Source organism: Dermacentor variabilis, chromosome 3 (genome assembly GCF_050947875.1).
Source record: "Dermacentor variabilis isolate Ectoservices chromosome 3, ASM5094787v1, whole genome shotgun sequence".
NCBI lineage: Eukaryota > Metazoa > Arthropoda > Arachnida > Ixodida > Ixodidae > Dermacentor > Dermacentor variabilis.
The window spans coordinates 47,332,119-47,354,275 of NC_134570.1; the positions used below are offsets into that span (position 1 = coordinate 47,332,119).

Here is a 22,157-nt window from a genome sequence, read left to right on the forward strand (position 1 = left end):
TCTTCTCAGGTCGTCGTGTAGTGGGCGATATGTGAGAGTTGCCGTACACGCTCGCATTGTGGAACATTACTCATGCTGTGTGGTTCCCACTGTAACAAATGTCAGCTTGTGCAACTTGCATCATGCCCAATTTGTTGGGACCGCTATAACCGTATTCGAATCAGCTTGCTACATTTAACGTGTGGGCGATGGGGAGGTCCGGATAAGTATTATAATCAGCTGCACCTAACTAGATGGTGTGCTTTATGACATGAAATTGTTGGATTATCAAATGCTGGAGCTCTTTATCTCTGTGCACAGGTAGCCTACACAACATTGCAGTCTCAGTATCTTATCAAAAATATACTCAAACCTCTTACAAGTATAACTATTGAATTTGACTGTGTAATGAGAGCTTGTAGAAATGCTCGCGAAAATGACCTTGGTCGAACTTGCAGAGCCATTTCAATACCATTGGAACACTGACTTGAGTTTTTTTTAAAGGCATGTGTCAGTTCTGATTTTGAAGATTTTGTTTTCAGGCTATTTCTACATGATTACTTGTTCTACTTCATCGGGTTCTACTTAAATTGAGGACGATGCAACAAGCTATGGAAAGAAGAATGATGGGTGTAACGTTAAGGGATAAGAAAAGAGCAGATTGGGTGAGCGAACAAACGCGAGGTAATGACACCTTAGTTGAAATCAAGAAGAAATGGGGGGGCATGGGCAGGGCATGTAATGAGGAGGGAAGGTAACCGATGTTCATAAGGGTTACGGACTGGATTCCAAGGGAAGGGAAGCGTAGCAGGGGGCGGCAGAAAGTTAGGTGGGCGGATGAGATTAAGAAGTTTGCAGGGATGACGTGGCCACAATTAGTACATGACCGGGGTAGTTGGAGAAGTGTGGAAGAGGCCTTTGCCCTGCAGTGGGCGTAACCAGACTGATGATGATGATGGTGATGATTATTTGTTTCCCAGCAGGAGAAAGAACATCAGATATGTCATATTTTGCAATAATTAGGGCCACTTTTTGGTGACGTCACTGACATGTACTGGAAACTTGCACTGTGTAGGTTGGTTATTTGCTCCGAAAACAGTTACTGAAGAGTCGCTTTCTCCCAATTTTTATGCATTATCCTGTGTATCCCTGGTATCCTCTGTAAAATGTGGGAGGCACGCTGTTTATATTTATTCGAAGTACAAAGCAGTGTGCTGAGTGATGAGCGATATGTATTTGTTCTATGTAGGTTCATTACAGCCTTTGTAGAAAGTTACTCATTGAAATATTCCAGAGTGTCGTACTGCCCCTAATCGAAATGTTCCCAGACTCCTAAAACAACAGCATGCGAGTCAGTTGAAATCCCGTGAAAATGGAGAGAATTTTAAACACAGTGCGTTGCGAAACTATCACTTTCATGCTTTAATTTCAAGTGTTGTGGATAATTGCTAAACTCCCTGTTTTTCCGTGTGTTCTCTTGCATCACACGAGATTTGTAGTTTCTTTCTCCGGTGTCCTCAGTGAGCTAAACACGGCATCTTGTTTATATCAGGAAAATTAGGGGCGTGGTATTGCCAGTGTGTAGGCAATGTTCCAAATGGGTGTGTTAAATGCGCATCTTCCAGTAGAATATGTATGCGAGTGGTCCATAGTGTTATTAGCCTGTTTTACGAGCAGTGAAATAGTAATGTCCAGGTTATATGCAACAAACACTTCCTAACACCTCATAAACACAACAACAAGTTACTTGCAATATTCACAAGAAAGACAGCAGATGTGCGCAACCTTGGAGAATAATCCAATTTCCAGCAAAACACTTTCTTTTGAACAGTTGCAATAATCATATCAGTTCCTACTAAATATATTGCATACTTTAAAGATTTGCCCATATATATATATATATAACCTTGACATTTCTATTACCTAAACTAGCTATACATTTATGCTGTGAACTTAAACACCAAGTACACCTCCTTTGTTTAAATATTAAAATTCTTTGTCGCAAATGTGCATTTTTCATGTGTGGTCTACTGCTGCTCTGTGTGGGATCCGGGATCTCTGTGGGCCATTCATTGCCTCCCTGTATCATCTTGAGATTTTATTTAGTTGCAAGAAATAAATGCAAATTCAAATAATTTTTTCATGCCCCCGTGGTTCACCATGTGTGATTGAAAGCACAACAGTTTCTATCTTTCGCCGTGTACGTAACTACTTCTGAAACTTTTCGGACGTCTGTATGACGCCAGCCAAGCGTAGCGGAAAGCTTGTCCCACAGAAGGCAAATCAAAAGGTAAGAGGTCATCACCAGATTTCATCCTGGTAAAGCTAGTACGAGTGTCGTTAAGTTAAATATAAACATAACTGACAGAAGAATTTCCAGGCTTTCACTTATTATTGCGACAGCAATTACGTGGACACTCCAGGTGCATTTTTTTGCCGTCGCCGTGATGTTCCGTATAAAGTCCAAGGGCGATAACACCGTCGCCGCGCGCCGTATGCTGTATGAGCGAGTGAAAGCGCGCGAGAGTGAGCCGTGATCACTGCTCAATCTCGCGTCGCAAGGGCGGATGATGATGATCGTAGTGGCCCTCCCTTTCGAACGGGTGGTCACACTCACTGTGTTCTGACCGAAAAGCTTGAAGATAGGAAGACATGGGGATCAATAGAGAGGATAACTGTCACTGGCTGTCCAATTTCCACCACAACTGAAGCCGAACCTTGGTGGTGGAAGTAACCACAGCTCCGCGCCCTGCTTCAACGGGCACAAATCCGAGAGCCTGTGGGAGGATGACTCCCTCTCTTGGGCGAGGGAGTAACTTCGGGTACTGCAACACAAGGTGCTCCCTGATGATCCGCAGTTAAACTGCGGAAAGGTACGCGCCGTCTTCCGTCGCGCGCAAGCAACGGGAGGGGGGGGGGGGGGGTGTTGTACTTTGGCAGCCGCGCGCTGTCGCGTGGGTTTTTATCTTGAAAGCTATCTGGTTTGAGGGCAGTCTAAGTGAGCCTACGGCTCGTAGCTTTGCGTGTGCTGTTGGTGCTGTGTTGTCGCCGCTCAGTTTGTGTTGAAGCGATGGACAGCCCGCAGCCCGCTCGCTGCTGCTGCAGGCCACACTTCCTCACGCTAGCGTTTTGGCAGCGAGTGTCCGCGTTTATCGAGTTTTAACAGTTCAGAAAGGCGAATTTTTCTTCAACTGCGAGGCTTAATTTTCTTTTTTCGAGGAACCCGTATGGGTTTCCTTTGTAGCAATTGCTGGGAGTGGGTGGGTGGCTGATTTTCCGTTTATCATTCTCTCCACCTTGCCGCTTTCCGCGGAACTATTACGTCAAAATCGAGTGTGAAGTGTACATGTTTGTCTGTGCTCGCTGACACCATACTTGTTAATTTAGTTGGCAAGCATGTGTTTACAAGCTTACACGGCCGATAAACCTACTATCCTTATATGGTTGTCTACCGATTTACTATCCCTATCTATGCTTCGATCGCCTTTCAGGTTAACGCGACTTGCAATGTAGTAATTCGCTATATATATATATATATATATATATATATATATATATATAAAACGTTAAGTAAGAAAAAGAAGTCTCCCAAAAAGTTCGTCGTCTCTTTCCTGCGTATTTTACGTCGGGTCCAGCGTGCTGAACTTTGAAGAAAACCCCTATATATATATATATATATATATATATATATATATATATATATATATATAGAGAGAGAGAGAGAGAGAGAGAGAGAGAGAGGTCAGAACGTTTGCAGTTTGCTCCCCCCCCCCCCCCCGCCCTTAACTCTAGAAATACTTAGTATGCCACTGGTGTCGGTGCTTGTACTTTAAGACAGCGGGTGTGATTGATGGAAAAACTTATTGTGGTCCATTAGGTCGCGCTAGTTTCCTAGCCCGAAGCGGGCCGCTCCCACGTTGGGACCGAAAGGCCAAGCTTTTCGGCTGCTTCGCGGGTCCGTCGGACTGTCCATGCATAGCCGTTCTTCAAATGTGAGACTGCGTAGAACTGCGTCCCACCGCTATTCAGTGTTGTTCTTGTCACTTTAAGATACCAGAGCATGGGACTAAGATCTATAGTGTCGTTACATTTATTGCATGTTGCAGTTGCAATCGCGCGCATAGTTAAGCATCACCCAGTATGCCCCGCGACAGCGTCCCTTTCCATTGTTGGTCTTCACCGCAATACAGCTGATTTAACCGAATTATGTAACGCTTCTTATCAGTCCTTCCCACTTAATGAGCAAGGATAAAGATTGGCGACAAGTTACAGATCAGTAATAAGAGAACAGCGCTTGTGTCTACCGTTCTCCACCCTGATCGTTTAATGTGGTGCGCCAATAACATTGATCATGAATCTGAACGTGTTTGTGCGTTTCTACCAGCTGTCGGGACAAGGCTCGCGCTGTCGGTGTACTATCATAATCTGTATCACATAGGCGAATGTACAACGTTCAAAACAGTGCATGGCCATAAAATTGCGTACATTAGCGGGACGAATGCTTGGCATTAAAGTAGTTCAAACCGGACACAGCGTCGTCAGTTTCAAATGTTGGCTCATCATCTTGCGACCATCATCCTCCACACTTTTCTCCAAGCACGCGGACTGGGTAGAGCGTCTGTTTTTTTTCCTCCATGTGCACAACGCCTGCGCGCTAGCGGATCTTGGAGGCAATGTTCAGCGCGAAATAGTTCCAGTTCGACTTGCTGCCGTAAGGGGACGAAGCTCTCGCATCACTTCAACGGCTGGGCAGGTTCGTTTATCCTCTGTTCCCGCATTTTCTTCATCCACCTTCTGTACTTTCGTTCATTTCTGACAAATTCACGCGCGAACAATGGCGTTGATAAATCTTTGCACACGTGCGTTTTCACTCAAGTCGTGTGCGTAATAGTGTTCTTCCACAGCGTAAGCGAAGAGACCAAACGTTAGCGCCCCTGATCGTTCGAATTGCTGCGCTGTCCACCATTCGGGTAAATTGGAATGCCATGAAGACCGATGTGTGACTGAAATCTGCTCTTTTGTGTTCGAAACGTTGGGAAACTCAGCTGACCAAACTGCAGGTTATTGTAAAATGTTTTCGTGTGAATGCTATGTGCTTTCTGCCATATATATGTTGGCCATTGATGAGAGTGCAAATATGACTGGTAGGTCTGTGTTTCGTTGTTTTGATGCTTCGCGTAACGTTGAGAATATTGTTTTAGTATTCATACCGCTTACCTTGAGCTGTGTTGTTCTCAAATAAAGCAAATTCACGGTTTTAGTCGGTTGCGGTCTTCTATGCGAGCGGGCGAAAAGTAAATTTATAGCTGCTTTGTTACAAATCGCTAGGTGGAAGACGTACGACACCTGCGGTCTTTGTTAACGCGTTCAGTTCAAAAAGTTCATTCGTCAGCCTGAAAACAACACGGCGTTTGGGCAAACCCTGAAAGGCACATCCTACAGTGTTAAATACTGGTTCAAGTGTACCTAGGCCATATATGATATGTTGTTCTTTAGTGTTGTGACATTGCACCGAGATAATGGTCGCATGGTGCGCCATTTTGCTAGTTAGATCCGAGTAAAACGTAGTGCCACGATAAATTATTTGATTGCAGAAACTGCAAAGTGTCTCGCGCATTCCACTACCTAATCGTCCAGGCTGCAACTGTGCATTCTGCACCGCATTGTGGAGCCTATCAATACAGTGTGCACTGACCTACCCGGGCACATAGGCTGTGAAGTATTGGAGCTTTGTGATTTCCGAAATGGAAAAATTTTTCTGGGCAGGCAATGCACAAAGAAGCCTTTTTTGCAATTTATTGATTTGGAATGACGTGCCAATTTCATTTTCAGCACTCCCAAGAGGATGCCAAAGGCAAGCTGCCCTGTAAACCGTTACTGTTCATGAGTCCGCTCCTGCAGGTAAGGCTGATAGCTACATGTTAGGTGTGATTATCTACAGCACCATGGGCATTTCTGCCAACTTGTGATAACAGCGTAGAGCTGCGAGTGTTACACCATTGCATATTTACAGTAGAAAAACATAGATCAATGCAGTGTTGGCATGTAACTAGAAAGCCTGTTTGAGTTGGCGAGGTCGCAGCAGTAGTAGCTGGTGTGAGCACAGCGTCATCTCCTGTGTCTGTTAGCTGTTTATGATGAGTGCAGAAGCAATGTACGATACTTGTTGGGGGAACAAGGTTGAGATTTGTCTGCGCAAAGAAATGTGACATCTGAAAACATAAGTGTTCTGCAACCATTATGTCACAGTGACATGTACCCATTCTGGGGCATTGGCAATGAATCGGCAAATGCCTAATGCCGTAAGTTGTCTACTTGACAGCAGCAGCACCTGCAAAGTGTGAGGAAGAGGAAAAGAAAGCTTTGCTTTAGAAATGTTATTGTTCAAGTGGTTATTGTTCATTGACTTGTACTGAGCTCGAACATGGCCAAAGGCACAACTAGACGAAAACAACCTAATTCTGTCTTGAATTTTCTTGCTTCTGAGTTATTGTTTTGTATTGTATTGATGGAGATCTATGAGTGCGAATTTGAAGTTGACTGGTTAGGGATAAAGTAATGTTTACACTGAATGGGCCTAGCTACACTCAAGGCACGACCTGAGAGCAACAGTAATGTGGACATTGCTTGTTTCCAAAGTGCGAATGCACTCAAAATTCCAATATGTCTTCATGTGTACTTGCTGCTATCCGTGCTTTGCATTCAAGCCTCATACTTCTTTACCCATTTATCGGAAGGCTCGCAGGGAGACCAAACCTGAAGATGTACATGCTCAGTAGCTAAACCTTTCTGTAAACACTGTGTACTAAGACTTTTTTCAAAAACCATGTATATGTTATTGAAGCTCTCCACATTAAAAAAACAAACATTTGCATCTCCATCCCATCTATCAACCTGCACCATTGTAAAATCGGCCTCCTTGAAAGATGTAGCAAATCCCAGTAGCGTGAGGATGCACATGCAGATGGTCTGTTTGTATTTATTCATTCCTGTCTGCAATAAACCAGTCAGTTGTTGAGCGCCTTACCTGTCTACTTGTCTGTCTTGTGTTGCCGTTCCTTTTGCACTGCTTTTACTATGAAGATCAACCAACTTGCCCAGTTTTACACCATTGCATAGAAAGTTCAGTGGTTGTGTAATCTTGAGTGACCTATGGTGGCCTGATCTTTTTGCTCTTGTGATTATGCTTACATTATTTGCAAATAAATCCACTAGTCAAAATATTGGCAATAATTTGTGACTTGAGCAGAGATATCAGATGGGCCTTTTGTGTACATTGTGCTCGAAGGGAAGTAGGGCAGGCAAAAAAAGTGGGTGGGGTGGAATGACCAGGTCGTTTTCACCTTTATCAAATCTCCCATTGCAAGTCGCTGTTGCGCAGCATCCAGACTTTGTCTTCATGCGTGGTGTTAGCAGCGCTGGCAAGTGAACCATATGAAGCACTTCACACCTGAAGAAACTAAAGTCAAGCCTGGCATCATTACCATGTCGTTAAACAAGACAAAAAATAATTTCTCCCATGATGACACTGCTAATGTCCTGTATGAAAGGAATGAAGATAGAGAAACTATTGCAACACAGCACTCGGAAATGACATAAGCTACAGATATGGGGACCTAGGGAAGCACTTGTTAGCGTGTCGTGCTTTCTAGAAAAAGTTGTGCCACCCTAATGCAAGTACAACCAGTCAAAGAAACTATAGTACTGATGCACAATGAAAAAGCAAATTTGAATGAAATCGTGTAAATGCCAATACCCTATATTGCACAAGAAGTGTAGATATTTTATATAATACCCGTTCTTATGACACCACAATTTACAAAATATTTGTCATAATAGAGGTACTCTTGTCAGCAGCAAGTGTGCTACGATGCTGCTCGGCCTTAACAGGGCCTGTGCTATGTGTACGCCATGCTCAACAGGACCAGGTAAATCTGTTTGTTGGAGTGTTGGGCGGCTCTCAGCTCGAGCTGTAGCCTGCGTGAATTTTTAGTCTATTGTGTGGCTCCTTTCTATATTGTCTGGTGAAAGATGTAATTTGTAATTGGATCAGTAACATGGACTGGAATCCTGGCTTTGATCACCTGCAAAAGAACACACTACACATTGAAAACGTGCTTATTCCCTCTGCCTTTATTATGTGAAAAGGGAATAGCCGATGTTCTAATTGACATTAAGATAAAAAAAATGGAGCTGGGTAGGTCATGTAATGCGTAGGTTAGATACTGGTGGACCATTAGGGTTACGGAATGGGTCCCAAGAGAAGGGACGCACATTTGCGGAAGGCAAAAGACTAGGAGGGGTGGCGATGAAATTGGTAAATTCGCAGGCGCTAGTTGGAATCGGTTGGCGCAGGATAGAGGTAATTGGAGATCGCAGGGAGAGGCCTTCATCCTGCAGTGGACATAAAATAGGCTGATGATGATGTGAGAAGGAGCATGGCACATAAGCGAAAACTGAAATTTGTATTTAATTGCAGCTGTCATATGACCACTTGTGGGCAACCCATGAATGTACCTTGCTCTGGACGTTGCCGCACCACCTGTGCTGCAAGCTAGCATTGGCTCTTTTGGGCCTGGTGGAACATTTTTGGCCCTGGTGCAACATTTCTGAATCAGCCAGTACTTAAGAGGTAAGCTTACCTCTTCCTTTACTGTTTCCAGATTTAAAACTGGTTATAAAGCAGTTGTGTTGAGGCATGAATATTTGTAAAATTTCTTGCCTCAGGTGCCTGACGGGTGTTAAATGCCTAGGAAAAAGTGCAGTGATCTGGAATCACTAAGATGTTTTAGGTCGTCTAATAGATGACGAGTTTTTCAGGCAGGCAGAAGAAATGAATGTCTTCCGTCATTTGTTTTTTTTGTCTGCATCTAATTAAGAGCATCAAAATATTACTGGTGTATAGGGAAAAGACTACGGTAAAACGTCATGAAATCTAAAGTGGAGCCTAAATTACTTTGTTATGTCTACTGTTGCCCTTTACTGCACTGTAGGCCCAATAAGGTGTGCAACTTTAAACATGCATAGTAGAAGACAACTTTGCCGCCCGTGGAACCACTACAGACCACATGTGCGACGAAATTTTAATGAAACTGCAATAGAATCTTCAGCGTGTGCAGCACACAACTTCTTAGCACCTGACACAGCTGCTTTTACAACAGCTGCCTTCTGTTCCAATGTGATTGCTTTTGCTTTTCACTTGGCTTGTCTACAGCAATATGAAACCAGCGATGCGGTCGAAGAAAACAGCTCTTGCACTGCAACACAAAAAAAGTGTCGGGTTTGAGCAGCTTATAGCACACATGGCCCACTGACTACGCAGGTGATCCCGGCCTATCCACCACTCTCACATGGCTCTATGTGTGAGTAAGGAGGCCAGCGAACCTCTTCACACTCACTTGGCTTGGCCAACTCGTGGCCTCCAACATTGCACTGGCACTGATGCGATCTCTGAGGTCATGCCAAGCTGCACCAGCCTGCGCGCCATGCCACAGTGAGAGAGAGGTGGATGGCACTGGTCTTTCGTAATGCCATGAGCAAGCAGCAGCTCACCATTGCACTTCTCTTTCTCAGTGTGGCACGTCTTGCAGGTTGGGTGCAGTGCAATCCCGAAGGTCACGTCTAGCTGCACTAGCCTACATGGCACAGCAGTGAGAGAGAAGTGGGATGGAGATAATGATCTGCTGCTTATGCGCAGTTGTGAGAAAAACCAGTGCTGCTCGACGGCATATTCAACACTGGGACGTGAGGGTTTTAAACATCCACACCAAATGGATGCTGAACCCTGCAAAATGTAATATATTTGGTATGCCAAAGCCGGGTATTTAGCTTCAGGGACAAATCAAGTTCCCGATATCCATTGGGAAAACAATTTTACTTCTTTAAAATCAGGTTTTAATACATAGACCTTTGAGAATTTCAAGTGGGAATATCACTTACCTTTTTATATCCAGTGTTTCATTATATTCCGTTGGGTTTTGACAAGCTGTAACTGTACTTGTAGAGTTTTTATATTGTATGTGTGTGTGCATGTGCAGCTTTTGCCTGATTGAGGAACTGAATGTATAGCACAAAAGGTGACATGAGTGAAATATGGGGTACATGACTGTTGGCTAAGTACATGAATTTGCAGAATTAGCAAAGGTGTAAACATAATGCTTGGTGTCCATGTTTTTCTGTATGAGTTCATTGCAGGTGTTGCAAGACGTGCTTACTCTGTTCTGTAAATAAGTTAAAGATCTTGTGTGAACAGCTGTGTGCCAAAGTAGAGTTGGCAGAAAGCCGAATGGACTATTTAAGGTTACTATATCGCACTAGTTATGCAGCAAGGGCAGTGTGTTCTTTAATTCTAGTTTGTTTGAGATATTGTTGACTTTTGTGAGAGGTATGCGTAGTGGATAAAATTGTTTCTCTTTGTAACATTCAAAGCATACATGCAGATTTTGCTTCAAATGCCATTAACATTTGTGTGTTGACTTCTAGGTTCTGGAACACCTGGTTTGATTTCTACGACATCCCCTCGTGCCTTCCAGAGCAGAAACAACAAAGTGGACAGGGAGCCAGCCATCTGTTGGGAACCTCAGATGTATTTTTGTGGTCTTTGTGCATACTCGACAAGTGGAAAGGCTCACCTAGCCATTCATGCTTACCTTATACATGACATACAGCCAGTACCATGGCATCAGCACCCTGGTAGTGCTGAGCCTCCTATTTCCAACAGTGAAACAAAAAGTTTAGTCAGACCAAAGGAGTATGTATGCGTACTTTCCAAAGACTGCCGTTTCAAGTGCCTCACAACTGCTATGTTTCATGAACACCTCAAGCAGTGTCACTGGGGGTTAAAAGTGTATGTATGCCATTTGTGTTTAGCCCATGCTGATTCTTCAAGTAGGCTGTTGGAGCACTACAGGTGTGATCATGCCTTTTTTAAAGTTCATTGTCTTTACTGCGACTTGGGCGGAGATGATGACTGGGTCATCATGCGCCACATAATGGAAGAACACTCTTACAAGCCATTTAGGTTGTTGCTTAGAAATGGGGACTCGCTCACTGTTGTTCAAGAACTGCGGCAGTTGGCTGTAGAATATTTGACAAAAGAGCCTGTACAGCGAGAGCTCCCGCCACAACCATTGATTCTCGCTTTACCACAGATTAAAGCATGTTCAAGTGAATCAAGACAAATCACGCCAGACATTTGTGGAGCAGCATTGGAGGAAGAAATTGCAGAAAATAACCCTACAAGTTTTAAGCACACTGTTGAGATGGATATGGAACTAGAAAATGAATGTGTACTTCCATCATGTGAGCATTCTCAACGCGAAAAAGAAATTGACCATGATCGACCAGCACCCAGCATAACTGAAACGGGACTGTGTACCTTCTCCATTGCAGAAAATAACCCTACAAATTGCAATGTAAATTCAAATCACCACACTGTTGAGATGGATATGGGACTAGAAAAAAATAAATGTCTACTTCCATCATGTGAGCATGCTCAAAGTGAAGAAATTGACCATGATCAACCAACACCCAGCATAACTGAAATGGGCCTGTCTACCTTCCCTATTGCAGAAAATAACCGTACAAGTTGCAATGTCAATGCAAATCACCACACTGTTGAGATGGATATGGGACTAGAAAAAAATAAATGTCTACTTCCATTATGTGAGCATGCTCAAAGTGAAGAAATTGACCATGATCAACCAACACCCAGCATAACTGAAATGGGACTGTATACCTTCCCCATTGCAGAAAATAACCCTACAAGTTGCAATGTCAATGAAAATTGGCACACTGTTGAGACGGATATGGGACTAGAAGGAAATGAATGTCTGCTTCCATCATGTGAGCATGCTCAAAGTGAAGAGATTGACCATGATCAACCAACAACCAGCATAACTGAAATGGGACTGTCTACCTTCCCCATTGCAGAAAATAACCTTACAAGTTGCAATGTCACTGCGAATCACCACACTGTTGAGATTGATATGGGACTAGAAAAAAATAAATGTCTACTTCCATTATGTGAGCGTGCTCAAATTGAAGAAATTGACCATTATCGACCAACATCCAGCGTAACTGAAATGGGGCTGTCTACCTTCCCCATTGCAGAAACTAACCCTACAATTTGCAGTGTCAATGAAAATTGGCATACTGTAGAGATGGATATGGGACTAGATAGAAATGAATGTCTACTTCCGTCATGTGAGCATGCTCAAAACGAAAAAGAGATTGACCATGATCGACCAACACTCAGTGCAACTGAAATTGCTCCCTCTACCTTCCCAGGTAAACAACAATTCTCTTGTAACATAGAAGACTGCAGCATGGAATATGGGGATGTGTTTGATTTTATGAACCATCTTGCCGAGTGTCATCCCTTGCAGTCATCACTTAACTGTCCTAAGTGTGGCTTTCTTGTTTCTATCGTAGATCTCCTCTCGCACATTGTTGAAAGGCACAGTGGCATTTTGTTTTGTCCCTACAAAGACTGCTCATTTGGAAGCACAAATCAATGTGATGTTGACAATCACATAATTCAGATGCACCAAATCTACCAGGATGAGCAAGGCAAAGCTGACCAAGCTGTAGCAGCTAGAAAAGCAGAGTTTTGTGCTTCGAATATTTTATCCTCCTCAACTTGTGCAGAAACTGAGGGCTGTAAAGACACTGTTGATTTTGAACCTGGAGCATGCTATGAAAATGGCAAGGCTGATGAGCAGTATGATGCGAGCCAGGCAGAATCTGCAGATGACCTGACTACCAGAAAGTATTTTTGTGATCTGTGTTCCACATGCTGGGACACGGTGCTTTCCTACATTTGCCACATGACTACCTTGCACGCAGTGACATTCTTCTGTGGACATTGCTTAAAGTCATACAAAAAGTCAAGGTGTCTGCTCATGCATGCTGGTTGTCATCATATAGGGCAGCCATTCTCTGTGTGGAGTCTTCAGGATGGAAAAGTGGTTGATGTAGGTATGCAGGTGGCACCATCATGGGTAGATGAAGCCCAGCATTACCTGAAGGGGGCCGGTCGATCAAGGCTTAAAGCAAAGGGCAAAACCATGATAAAAAATTTGAAGAAAGCAATTGATTTTGTCACCTCTGCCTGTGTCGGCAGTGAAGTGGAGCAACCGCAATGCAGTGCCATGCCCACCCATGCAGATGGTAATAGAAGACCATCTGCAACCCGAGAGATGCCAGCGCAGCATACAGAGCCTATGGTCAATTGTATATACCCCGATGATGGCTCTCTCTTCAAGGCAGAAGGTGGCCCCACTCTTCAAGACCTGGCATTGTCCGAGCCTCTGTCTTCACTGGGTGTCCACAGTGACAACAGCACAGATGAACCGTCAGAGGAATCCAACATATCTACATCGTTGCCTTATGCATTGAAAGGCTTTGGCATGGCTTCCATCAAATCTGTACAGCCTCAAAAAAGTATTTTGGAAGAAAACCCCTGCATAGAATCTCAAGGTAAATTGCGAGGTAGATTTCGGCTGAAAATACTTGCATCAGCATTTATTGATGCTGCTGCTTGCAAAAAAGTTAATGGAAGCATTGTAATTGACGAAAAAGTTCTCCAAAAACTGTCTGAACTGAATACCATGCACACACCTGGAAGGAATTTGACCAAAGTGCCCAGCTCTTTGCTTTCTGGGGTGCATGAAGGGTCCCATGTGTGCTCTGAATGTTTTATAAGCTTTGCCACTTTTGACAGACTGTGCAAGCACATTGTAAAAACTCATGGTGCAACCACTGCCAGTGACATTGACAATGCCGGTGCTGTAGTAAGTTTAGGTGATTGGGCACCACAAGAATTTACATCTATTTCCAACACCTTCAGGAGTGTCCAGTTTTTCCCCAATGGTCATATCAAAGTTGAAAACTCAAGAAATAATGTGATGTTGCACTTGAAGCAGATCAAATCAAAGTACTCTAAAAGACAAACCATCACTGACAATCTCTTTGTCCGACATTTCGATGCTCGAGTGCCATACAGCCAGTTTGCAAGTACAAGAAACTTGAACCCTGTTGTTCGATTGGTCAGGCTGCCAGTCATAAAGCAAGAGAAACAGTGAACTCTTATGGCATTTGTGTAAGTGCATCTCTTAAAGTTAAAACAGATCTCCATTTCATATTTGTGGTGTCAGAGCATGGTGATCTTATGCAGATTTTATCTTCAAAGTCTTGGACAGATCAATATATTCATGTCTTATTTATATGTCATAGTCATTTTGATATTACTTTCAATAGAATGCAGAATTTTTAAGTTCAGTTCTGCCGCTTGTTTTTGCTTGCTTGCTGATTGTTTTTGCAAAGCAGCAAGCTGTTTACGTTACAAGGCAACAAACATCCTTTTTTCATTCATGCATATATACTGTGAATAAACCACCATGGCTTTTTCAAAGCTACCAGTGTTCCATCTGCAGCCTGAATATTCTGTACAACTGTATGTTGAAGTTACAACAGCTACAGCTAAGCCTTCCTGAGCTCAACCTGTCCTTAACTCCATACTTTTTACATGATGTATTGGAAGTGACCTGCTTTGTATGACGATTTTGCAGGGATGTACACAATATGGTATATCCTTTATTGCTCAGGGCCAGTATTTATGCATGCAAAAGTGTAGTTTGATGTGGTTTACCTTTACTGTGTGGTTAATAGGACACTTGGTATATATTTGTGTATTACTTTCTATTTTTTATTGGGTTGTGGCACGCTGGTGTGGAATAACCTGAACATTGTTTCCTTTGTTAGGCTTGTGTGCCCACACTGCTGCCCGCAACAGGTCATTGTGCATTGTGCTACAGCCCTCACTTTTCCTGGGTTGACAGATGCCCCTGCATCACCATCTTTGATTGTGGAGCCTTCAGGATGCTGTGCTACCATGGTGCACAGAACTTGTGCAGCATATGGAGGTTCAAAGCTCACTCTGCTTTGCAAGCATTTTCTGAGTCGCTGATTGCCGACATATAACAGGCCTTACTGGAAACATGAAAATGACAATTCAAAATGTCTGCTGTATAGTTTTTAAACGTTGTAGAAGTTGAGGGGTACTCGTCAGCTGAAGCAGTCACCCTTTCATGTTAGAAAGGCAGAATGTGAACACAATATGATTGGAGTGAACATTTGCAAATACCCACAACAATCTTATTTCATATAGAAAAAAGTTTTAATGGTTACAGCTGATTCCAACAAACTCTTGTAGCTTGTGCGCACCATACGATTTTGAGGGAACCCATCCAACCGACTTAGACAAAGTTTGTTGAATTTGCACTCCCCACTGGTGACGAAGTAAGCACACTGGCTTTTACTTTTTCCTCTTACCTAGCCTGCTTTTTGCTTCTTGCCACTAGCTGGAGCACATGCCATTTAAAAAAAAAATGTTGCTTAGTGTGTGAAGTATCAACAAAGAAAATGTGGTTCCGACACATTGCAAATGTGCAAGTCGTAAAGAAGATGCCAAAAGGCCCATTTCACAAGTAAGCATGCATGTAGGAAGTGATTCATCACTTCTAGTTCTTGCGCTTTGTGCATACGCATTTGGAAACATGAACTCACATATACTTATTTTCCTTGTAGGTTTCTGGAAAATTCTCAAGATGCCAGCATATTGATGCTTATTGCACAAATGCTATGACAGCTCTGTATCGTTTTACATTTCCAGAATGTAAGTATGGCAGGGGCATGAGAGCCATAAGAATGTCAGCTTTTGGTGCAACATGAAGCATATGTCTAGTGAAAGACAAAATGGACTAGTAAAATTTGTTGCATTTAAATCCTGAAACTTGTGAAGTACTAAAAGATAGTCATTCTGTGGAAAAATATTCCAAGTCTGTAAGCTGCATTAAGACGTTAAAGTGCACAAAAGATATCACTGAAGTGATGCTATTTCGCCAGTACAACTTGAAACTTGTGCAAAGTAGCTATTCGATATAGTTGCAAATGAATGAATTTATTTGTGCTGTACACGGTGATTGCGCATTTTTGTCTTTATAGAAATTTTTGTAAAAGCAGGACTAAGTGGAAAGATTTATGGTTGCAAATTTAGCTCTTTGCGTACAACAAACTCCTTTCTCCACTGCTTCCAAGCTAGAAAAGTGTTGGTATTTTTTAACAAAGTTCTGAGACCTGCAATTGTCAGCTGTGTGTTTCTGCCATGCTGTTTTTTTACCCTTTCAGACATGCATGTTTTGGGACAATGTTCTTGACACCTTTTGCATCACCAGTTATTAGGTATTGTTAAAAATGTACATTATAATAAAAACTGCATGGACCAAATTGCACAACACATTTACCCAGAACAGTATGAAGCCTTCCACCGAATTGCTGCATCCAAACATTACTTTCCTCGTGCATAATTGGCACTTACCTTAATTCAGGCACATGTGCTCTCATACTTAGTGTAGTAACATGATGCTAAAAGGATGCCTTGCTCTACTTTTCCAGGTAAAACAAAGCAGCCACCACCAAGATTTTGAGGACCATCAGACTGTGGAGACACCACCAGACAGGTAGTGGTTAAAAAAAAAAGCGACATGCCTCCTAATTGAAAAGCAAGTGCACCGAACAAATGAGTCCAAGCTCTGAAAAACAAAAGAAGCAAAGCCTGATGAAAAAAAATGAAACTGCCATGAAAATAGGAAGTTCAAAAAACGAAATTGCTTTCATGATGGCACTGCTGTATTTATCATAGTACCTAATGATATCCAGCAATTGCCCATGTAGCAGACACAAACTTACGTGGTTTCCCAAACTCTGAACTGGTTTATTGCAACAGCAGCAGACCCAACACATTGGATAGTGTCTTGAAAACAGCGTTGCTATGTGAAAGTTTTCGCTACAGTATTGCTTGCTGGCTTCTAAAATAAATGTGCAGATTCCCTCTCAGGGTCTGTATGGCACACAATGGCCCAGATAAATAGCGAAGTCTCCAATGGCTCATTGGCTTGTGCATCCAGCTTTCTGCTGTTCATTGCTTCAGGGGCATAAATTCAATCCCCAAGGGTAATGTGGATAAAGCTTTTTTTTTCACCCAGTGGTAAGCGTGAACACGAACAAAGGTGGCCTGACCATGGTGCAATAAATAAAATAGGTGGATTGGCACAGTGAACCGATATTTGAGCGCCCAGCTGCTCAGTAACTACTTGGGCTTGTTTGTTGAACATAGTGGAAGGCTACAGCATGGGAATTGATGGAGACAAAGGAGGCACACAAAGTACACAGACATGCTGTGTGTTTGTGCACTTTGAGCGCCGTCTGTCAGTTCCCATACTGTAGCATTCCACTATCCTCAACTGCTATCACAGTAAAAGGAAAGCATTCTTAAAAACAGTAAATGTTTGCCCACTTCTGTTTTTACATGGGAGCAATGTATGGAGAAGTCTAAATGTTAAGTAAAAAAAAAGGGTGTGCAAGACAATTGTGAAAAACACTATGTTCTTACTCAAAAGTGCACAATTTTTTCTCGGAATGAATGTGAAACAAATTGCTCATATTGTGTGGCATTCTGAATATGTGGTGCTTTGCCATTGCATTGCTGATACGGAGTGGTACAAATGTGTTGATGCTACTAAATGTTTTGCAGCTTGAGTTCTCTTTTCTGGATCATCTTGTGTAAGCTTGGACTAGTACTGTACAAAATGACTAGTACAAAATGCAGACATAGAGCTAATTGAGGGCATAGTTGTAGCATGTGTCAACTCTGAAACAGGCAGATTACAAGCTCACATAGGCAAGTGCATTTTACATCGTATTAGCATTAAACAGCACTCACGAGACTGCCGATTCTGAATGAATAGGAAAAATGTGCTGATGCACATTTCTATAAAGGTTTTGTTACTGTGTGGTTTTAATTCTCAAAACTAGAAAATTTTGGGACATTTTGATGTGGAGGTGCTAACAGGATGATGTTTGTGCACTTTGGAGACCCTTACATCTTTCGTAACACTGCTGCAAGCAGGATGTTAAGTATTTAGCCATGTGTGAGAGGACAAAGTAGTGTCACCTGTCTGTCATTGCTGCAAGACCTTTCACGAACTAGAGTGAAACTTAAAGGGACCTCAGAAAAAAGCTTGCTAAAGCTCACTCATATAAGTATGTTGCAGCATGTTATCAGCTAAAAGAAACATCAGATGTTCAAATGACATTTCAACCCATTTGCACTTTGTGTACAAAACTAATCTTTTGCTGCACTTTTACACGTAAGACAGCATGGTCATGAATTGAGTCTGCCCAAGCTCATGTGAATCTTCTCCAGCATAACAGTCTGCTGGGCAGCAAAGGACTTCAGTTTTTCTAAGCCCATCAGTGCTCCTTTTGCTGAAATCATCAGTTGTTGCCTCAAAACATGGCTTGTACCCACAAGGGAGATTAGCCACACTGGATAGATTGAAATGCACACCCAACAATATACCAAAAAGGTTAAAGGTGAACATTTAAAACGAATCATTTGGCAAATAACAGATACACAGATTTCGAGAGTACCTTTACATCAACTAAATAACTAAATATAAAATTAATCTTAAAAGCTCAAGAAAGTAATAAAATAAAATGTTCCATGGTCGGTACCCTAGCAGCGTAACCTTTTGGATGCTTCAGTGAACTTGTGCAGAGGACTAATCATGAAATCATAGCTTATGCCTTATTGACAGGCACCAAAAGGTAACCTTTGGTGTTGTAAGTGCTAAACCTAGTATACTAGTTTGAAATATGAAGAAAATTTTGCGGAGGGAGGTGAAGCAGTGGCAAGAAAGAAAGAAATGGCCAGATTTCTGTAATTTCTGGTTCATTACAAAAAGACCAGAGGTTAGTTGTGGATAAACCAGATCTATGAAGGTAAAAATTTAGGCGGGGAACTCTACTGCAAAGACTTGCTAATGTAACCTCGCACTGGCATGAAAGGCATTTGCTAGTGTTCCACTGAAATTTTAGATGTTGAAAATCATCTGCGGAAAGTATGGATGATTCATTACAAGTCAACAATAAAAGGCATTTGGATCTAGCTCCTGTTATAAAAGAAATTAGGAAGAACATTTAAGACCGGACCATTTAGTGATGACGATGCAAGTGGGCCAGCTGGTTCATTTAAAAAGATTCCATTATGTCCGGGGACCCAGACAAAGCGGGCTTCAGACAAATTGTCTGGGACAAGAGTCGGAAAATATATTCAACAGGGGTAACCAAATAGTAGAAGTGAAATGTGTACAGACCAAAAGCGCATCTGTAACCACTATTGCACTAGATATCTGTGGGTCTAATTTTCAGATTGCAAGAATTGTCACCACGAATTCAGCAAAGAATAGTGGAGTGTAATCAGCGAGACGGAGAGCAAAATACCAGTTCAGCTGAATTGAAAAGGTGCCAACACCAGCCTTGTCTAAATTTTGTGATGCGTCCATTGAAATTATCAAGTGAGGCGGATATTGACTAAGATGATCTTGCAGGAGACCTTCAAATATGCGTGCAAGAAGTTTGTGTCTTTTGGAAAAATATCATCAAAGATCAGTTTTACCTTGAACAAATTAGGTTTTGGAGAAATCAGGTTTGGTAGACCAACTTAAGTTTTAATAACAGCCCCTAAACAAAAACAAGTTGTGGCTGTTGGTAATGCCGCCAACCTGTTATGAAAAATGATTTGGGAGAATTGATGAAAATGGCTTGTGAATGGGCGAGAGATGCACAATAAAGCTTCAGGAAGGTCAGGTCAGTAATTTGAATAAATTGGGATTCAAGCAGAGTAATGCCAGACTCCTGATAAAGTACATTGTTAGCCACAAAACTTGGCAGCCCAAGGCAGAGGCATAGCACTTGCCTTTCCAGTAATATTACAGGTCTTGGTTTGTGTGCTGCATATGCTGAAAAAAAGAACACAGCCAAATTCGGGAATGCAGCTGACATAAAGTTTATAAATCAGCAATGTAGCTCTCATATCACTGTCTTTATTACTAAATCGGTGCAACAATGCCATTGCACGTACCCTTTGCTAGCATTTGATTCGATTGGTTGCTGCCAGTTTAGCTTACCATCATAAGTTGTCCCTTAGTACTGCAAAGCTGCAACTTGCAGTATCAGTTCATTTCAGTAATGAAGAGAAATAAAATGGGATTTGACAATAAAAATGCAAGTAATGAGCATTTCTTGACGTTAAGCAAAAAAGACGACGTATCAAGCAGCACTAAAAGGATGTAGCAAGAGAGACACTGCCGCCAACGCGCTAGCTGAACATCACCTTAACATTGGTCAAAACATTGATTGGAATTCTGCGACTGTACTTGACACTGAAAAATCGTTTGTCATCCCACCTTCTTTTGGAATCATTATTGATCCAGTTGACGCCTCTCGCACTAAATCAGACACATGGAAATCTACCAGAAATATACACCATATCGCTGTGCCATCTACTACATATATTAACCGAGGCGCTCAACTTTTATTAATCATATCATGAAAAGCCAACAAACAAGGACACCATAGGGAAATTACTTGTACTTATTAATTGAATTAAAGAAATGATAAATTAATGGCAACGAAAGTAGTTCAAAAAACAACTTGCTGCAGGTGGAAAACAATCCCACGTCTTCGCATTACGTGTGCAGTACGCATGCGAGAGCATCACACCCGTAATGCGAAGACGTGGGATTGTTTTATGTGAACAGGAGACTCGTAGGGGGCTCGAAACATCATAAACTCCATTTTTTTTAACTTTGGCGAGTGTTTGCTTGCTGTCAAGAAGAAAATGTACACCCCCTGCCAGATGGTCTTCTGTCAAACCCTGAACTATACATGAGTAATGGTGATTCGGCTTTAGTAGACTGACAATTGTGGCATTCCTGAAATCTTTGAAATAAAAAAAGCTTGCAGTGATTTGTGAGGATATGGGAACAGCATTGCAAAAAGATTTAGCACTCACGAATGTTGTTTTCTCGGTTTCACTTTAACTTCTGTCCCATTAAGTGTTTTTCATTCTCATTGCTTTGCTCGACAACACTTGAAAATATCAAACTGCCATCTACCTTAACGGTTTTGCTGTAGCATAATATGGAAGGCATAAGCAGTGGAAGCATCGGCACATGATCAGACATGAAACACAGTGAAAAGTATCTATACGTAATGCATGCCCTGATTGATGGCACTTTGCTACAGATGTACTACAAAAGTTTGTTTCCACAAACTGATTTCATTGTGCGGTATATATTTGAGCATAACACCTTGATTTATGGCACATAACCACAATTGATTATGCAAATGCTCTGGCACCACTTTTTGTCTGGTGCAGTGCTTAGTGCAGTGATGGTGAGCTTTGTGTCCGCTGTATCCATTGTTCCAAGACACTCCTTAGTTGTATGGATAGCTTTTGCCTATGACCTCAAGAATTGCTATTCACTTTACCATCAACAGTCACCATGAAATTAATTCTGCCGTAACTTTTCTTGATATTCACGCAAATAGTAATTGAAATTTTACGCTGATGTAATGCTAATGGTCATAATTAAATGTTATTTACTAAACTCTAATGCTAATGACACAAATGCAATGTTTAAGCGTGGTGCAATGCAGGTGCGACCTCTGTGTCAACGCGTTACACATTTTCTTTGTGTTACGCAGTGCAGGTGTTAGTAATCGCCAATGCAAGTTAAAGTAACATCATTTCCAACAGTTGCATGGGCCTTGTGTTATGATTGCTGAAGATGCGCCGAATGAAGTGCCTCTCATCTTCTCTGGTCTTGTTCTTGGTGTTGTTGACATTGCACAATGATGAGAAGTGGCACATGCATGGAGAAATGCCAGTTGTAACGAGAGATATTCAATGTCTCAATTCCTCTGGAAAACGTGTGGTCAATAGCACCACCAGTTTTCAATGCGGAGAGTAATGACTGACTGAAGTGACCACTGTTAAGACACACGCTGAAGATATCTTTCATGAATGTCGGTAACCACTGGTTTTTTGCAAGTCGACATTAATTTCTAGTGAAGAGTAATGCCATTGTCTTATGGCTGTTGTAGCCACTGCTGACAGCCCAGAGTGCACACTGAACGACGCACAGGGCATGCTAATCTGGTTTGTATGTCTACTGCACATGTACTATTGCCAAGTGCGACTAACACAGCGTCCAAGTGTCCACACGTTGCTTGCGCAATTCACACTTCGCCCACACCATCTACGAGGTTGC

General features: G+C 42.2%; 1 long non-coding RNA gene across 2 annotated transcripts; it reads left to right on the top strand.

The window, feature by feature from the left end:
* Nucleotides 1–4,762: 4,762 nt before the first annotated feature.
* Nucleotides 4,763–20,006, top strand: LOC142575531 (uncharacterized). 2 transcript variants are annotated; one of them, XR_012826658.1, is made up of 8 exons: nt 4,763–5,039; nt 5,812–5,880; nt 8,459–8,611; nt 10,462–15,467; nt 15,568–15,655; nt 16,435–16,499; nt 19,252–19,344; nt 19,431–20,006. It is a non-coding gene; the product is annotated as an uncharacterized LOC142575531 (long non-coding RNA). The 2 variants fall into 2 exon arrangements; XR_012826657.1 differs by lacking the exons at nt 19,252–19,344; nt 19,431–20,006 and having other exon boundaries at nt 16,435–18,097.
* The last annotated feature ends 2,151 nt before the right edge of the window (nt 20,007–22,157 follow it).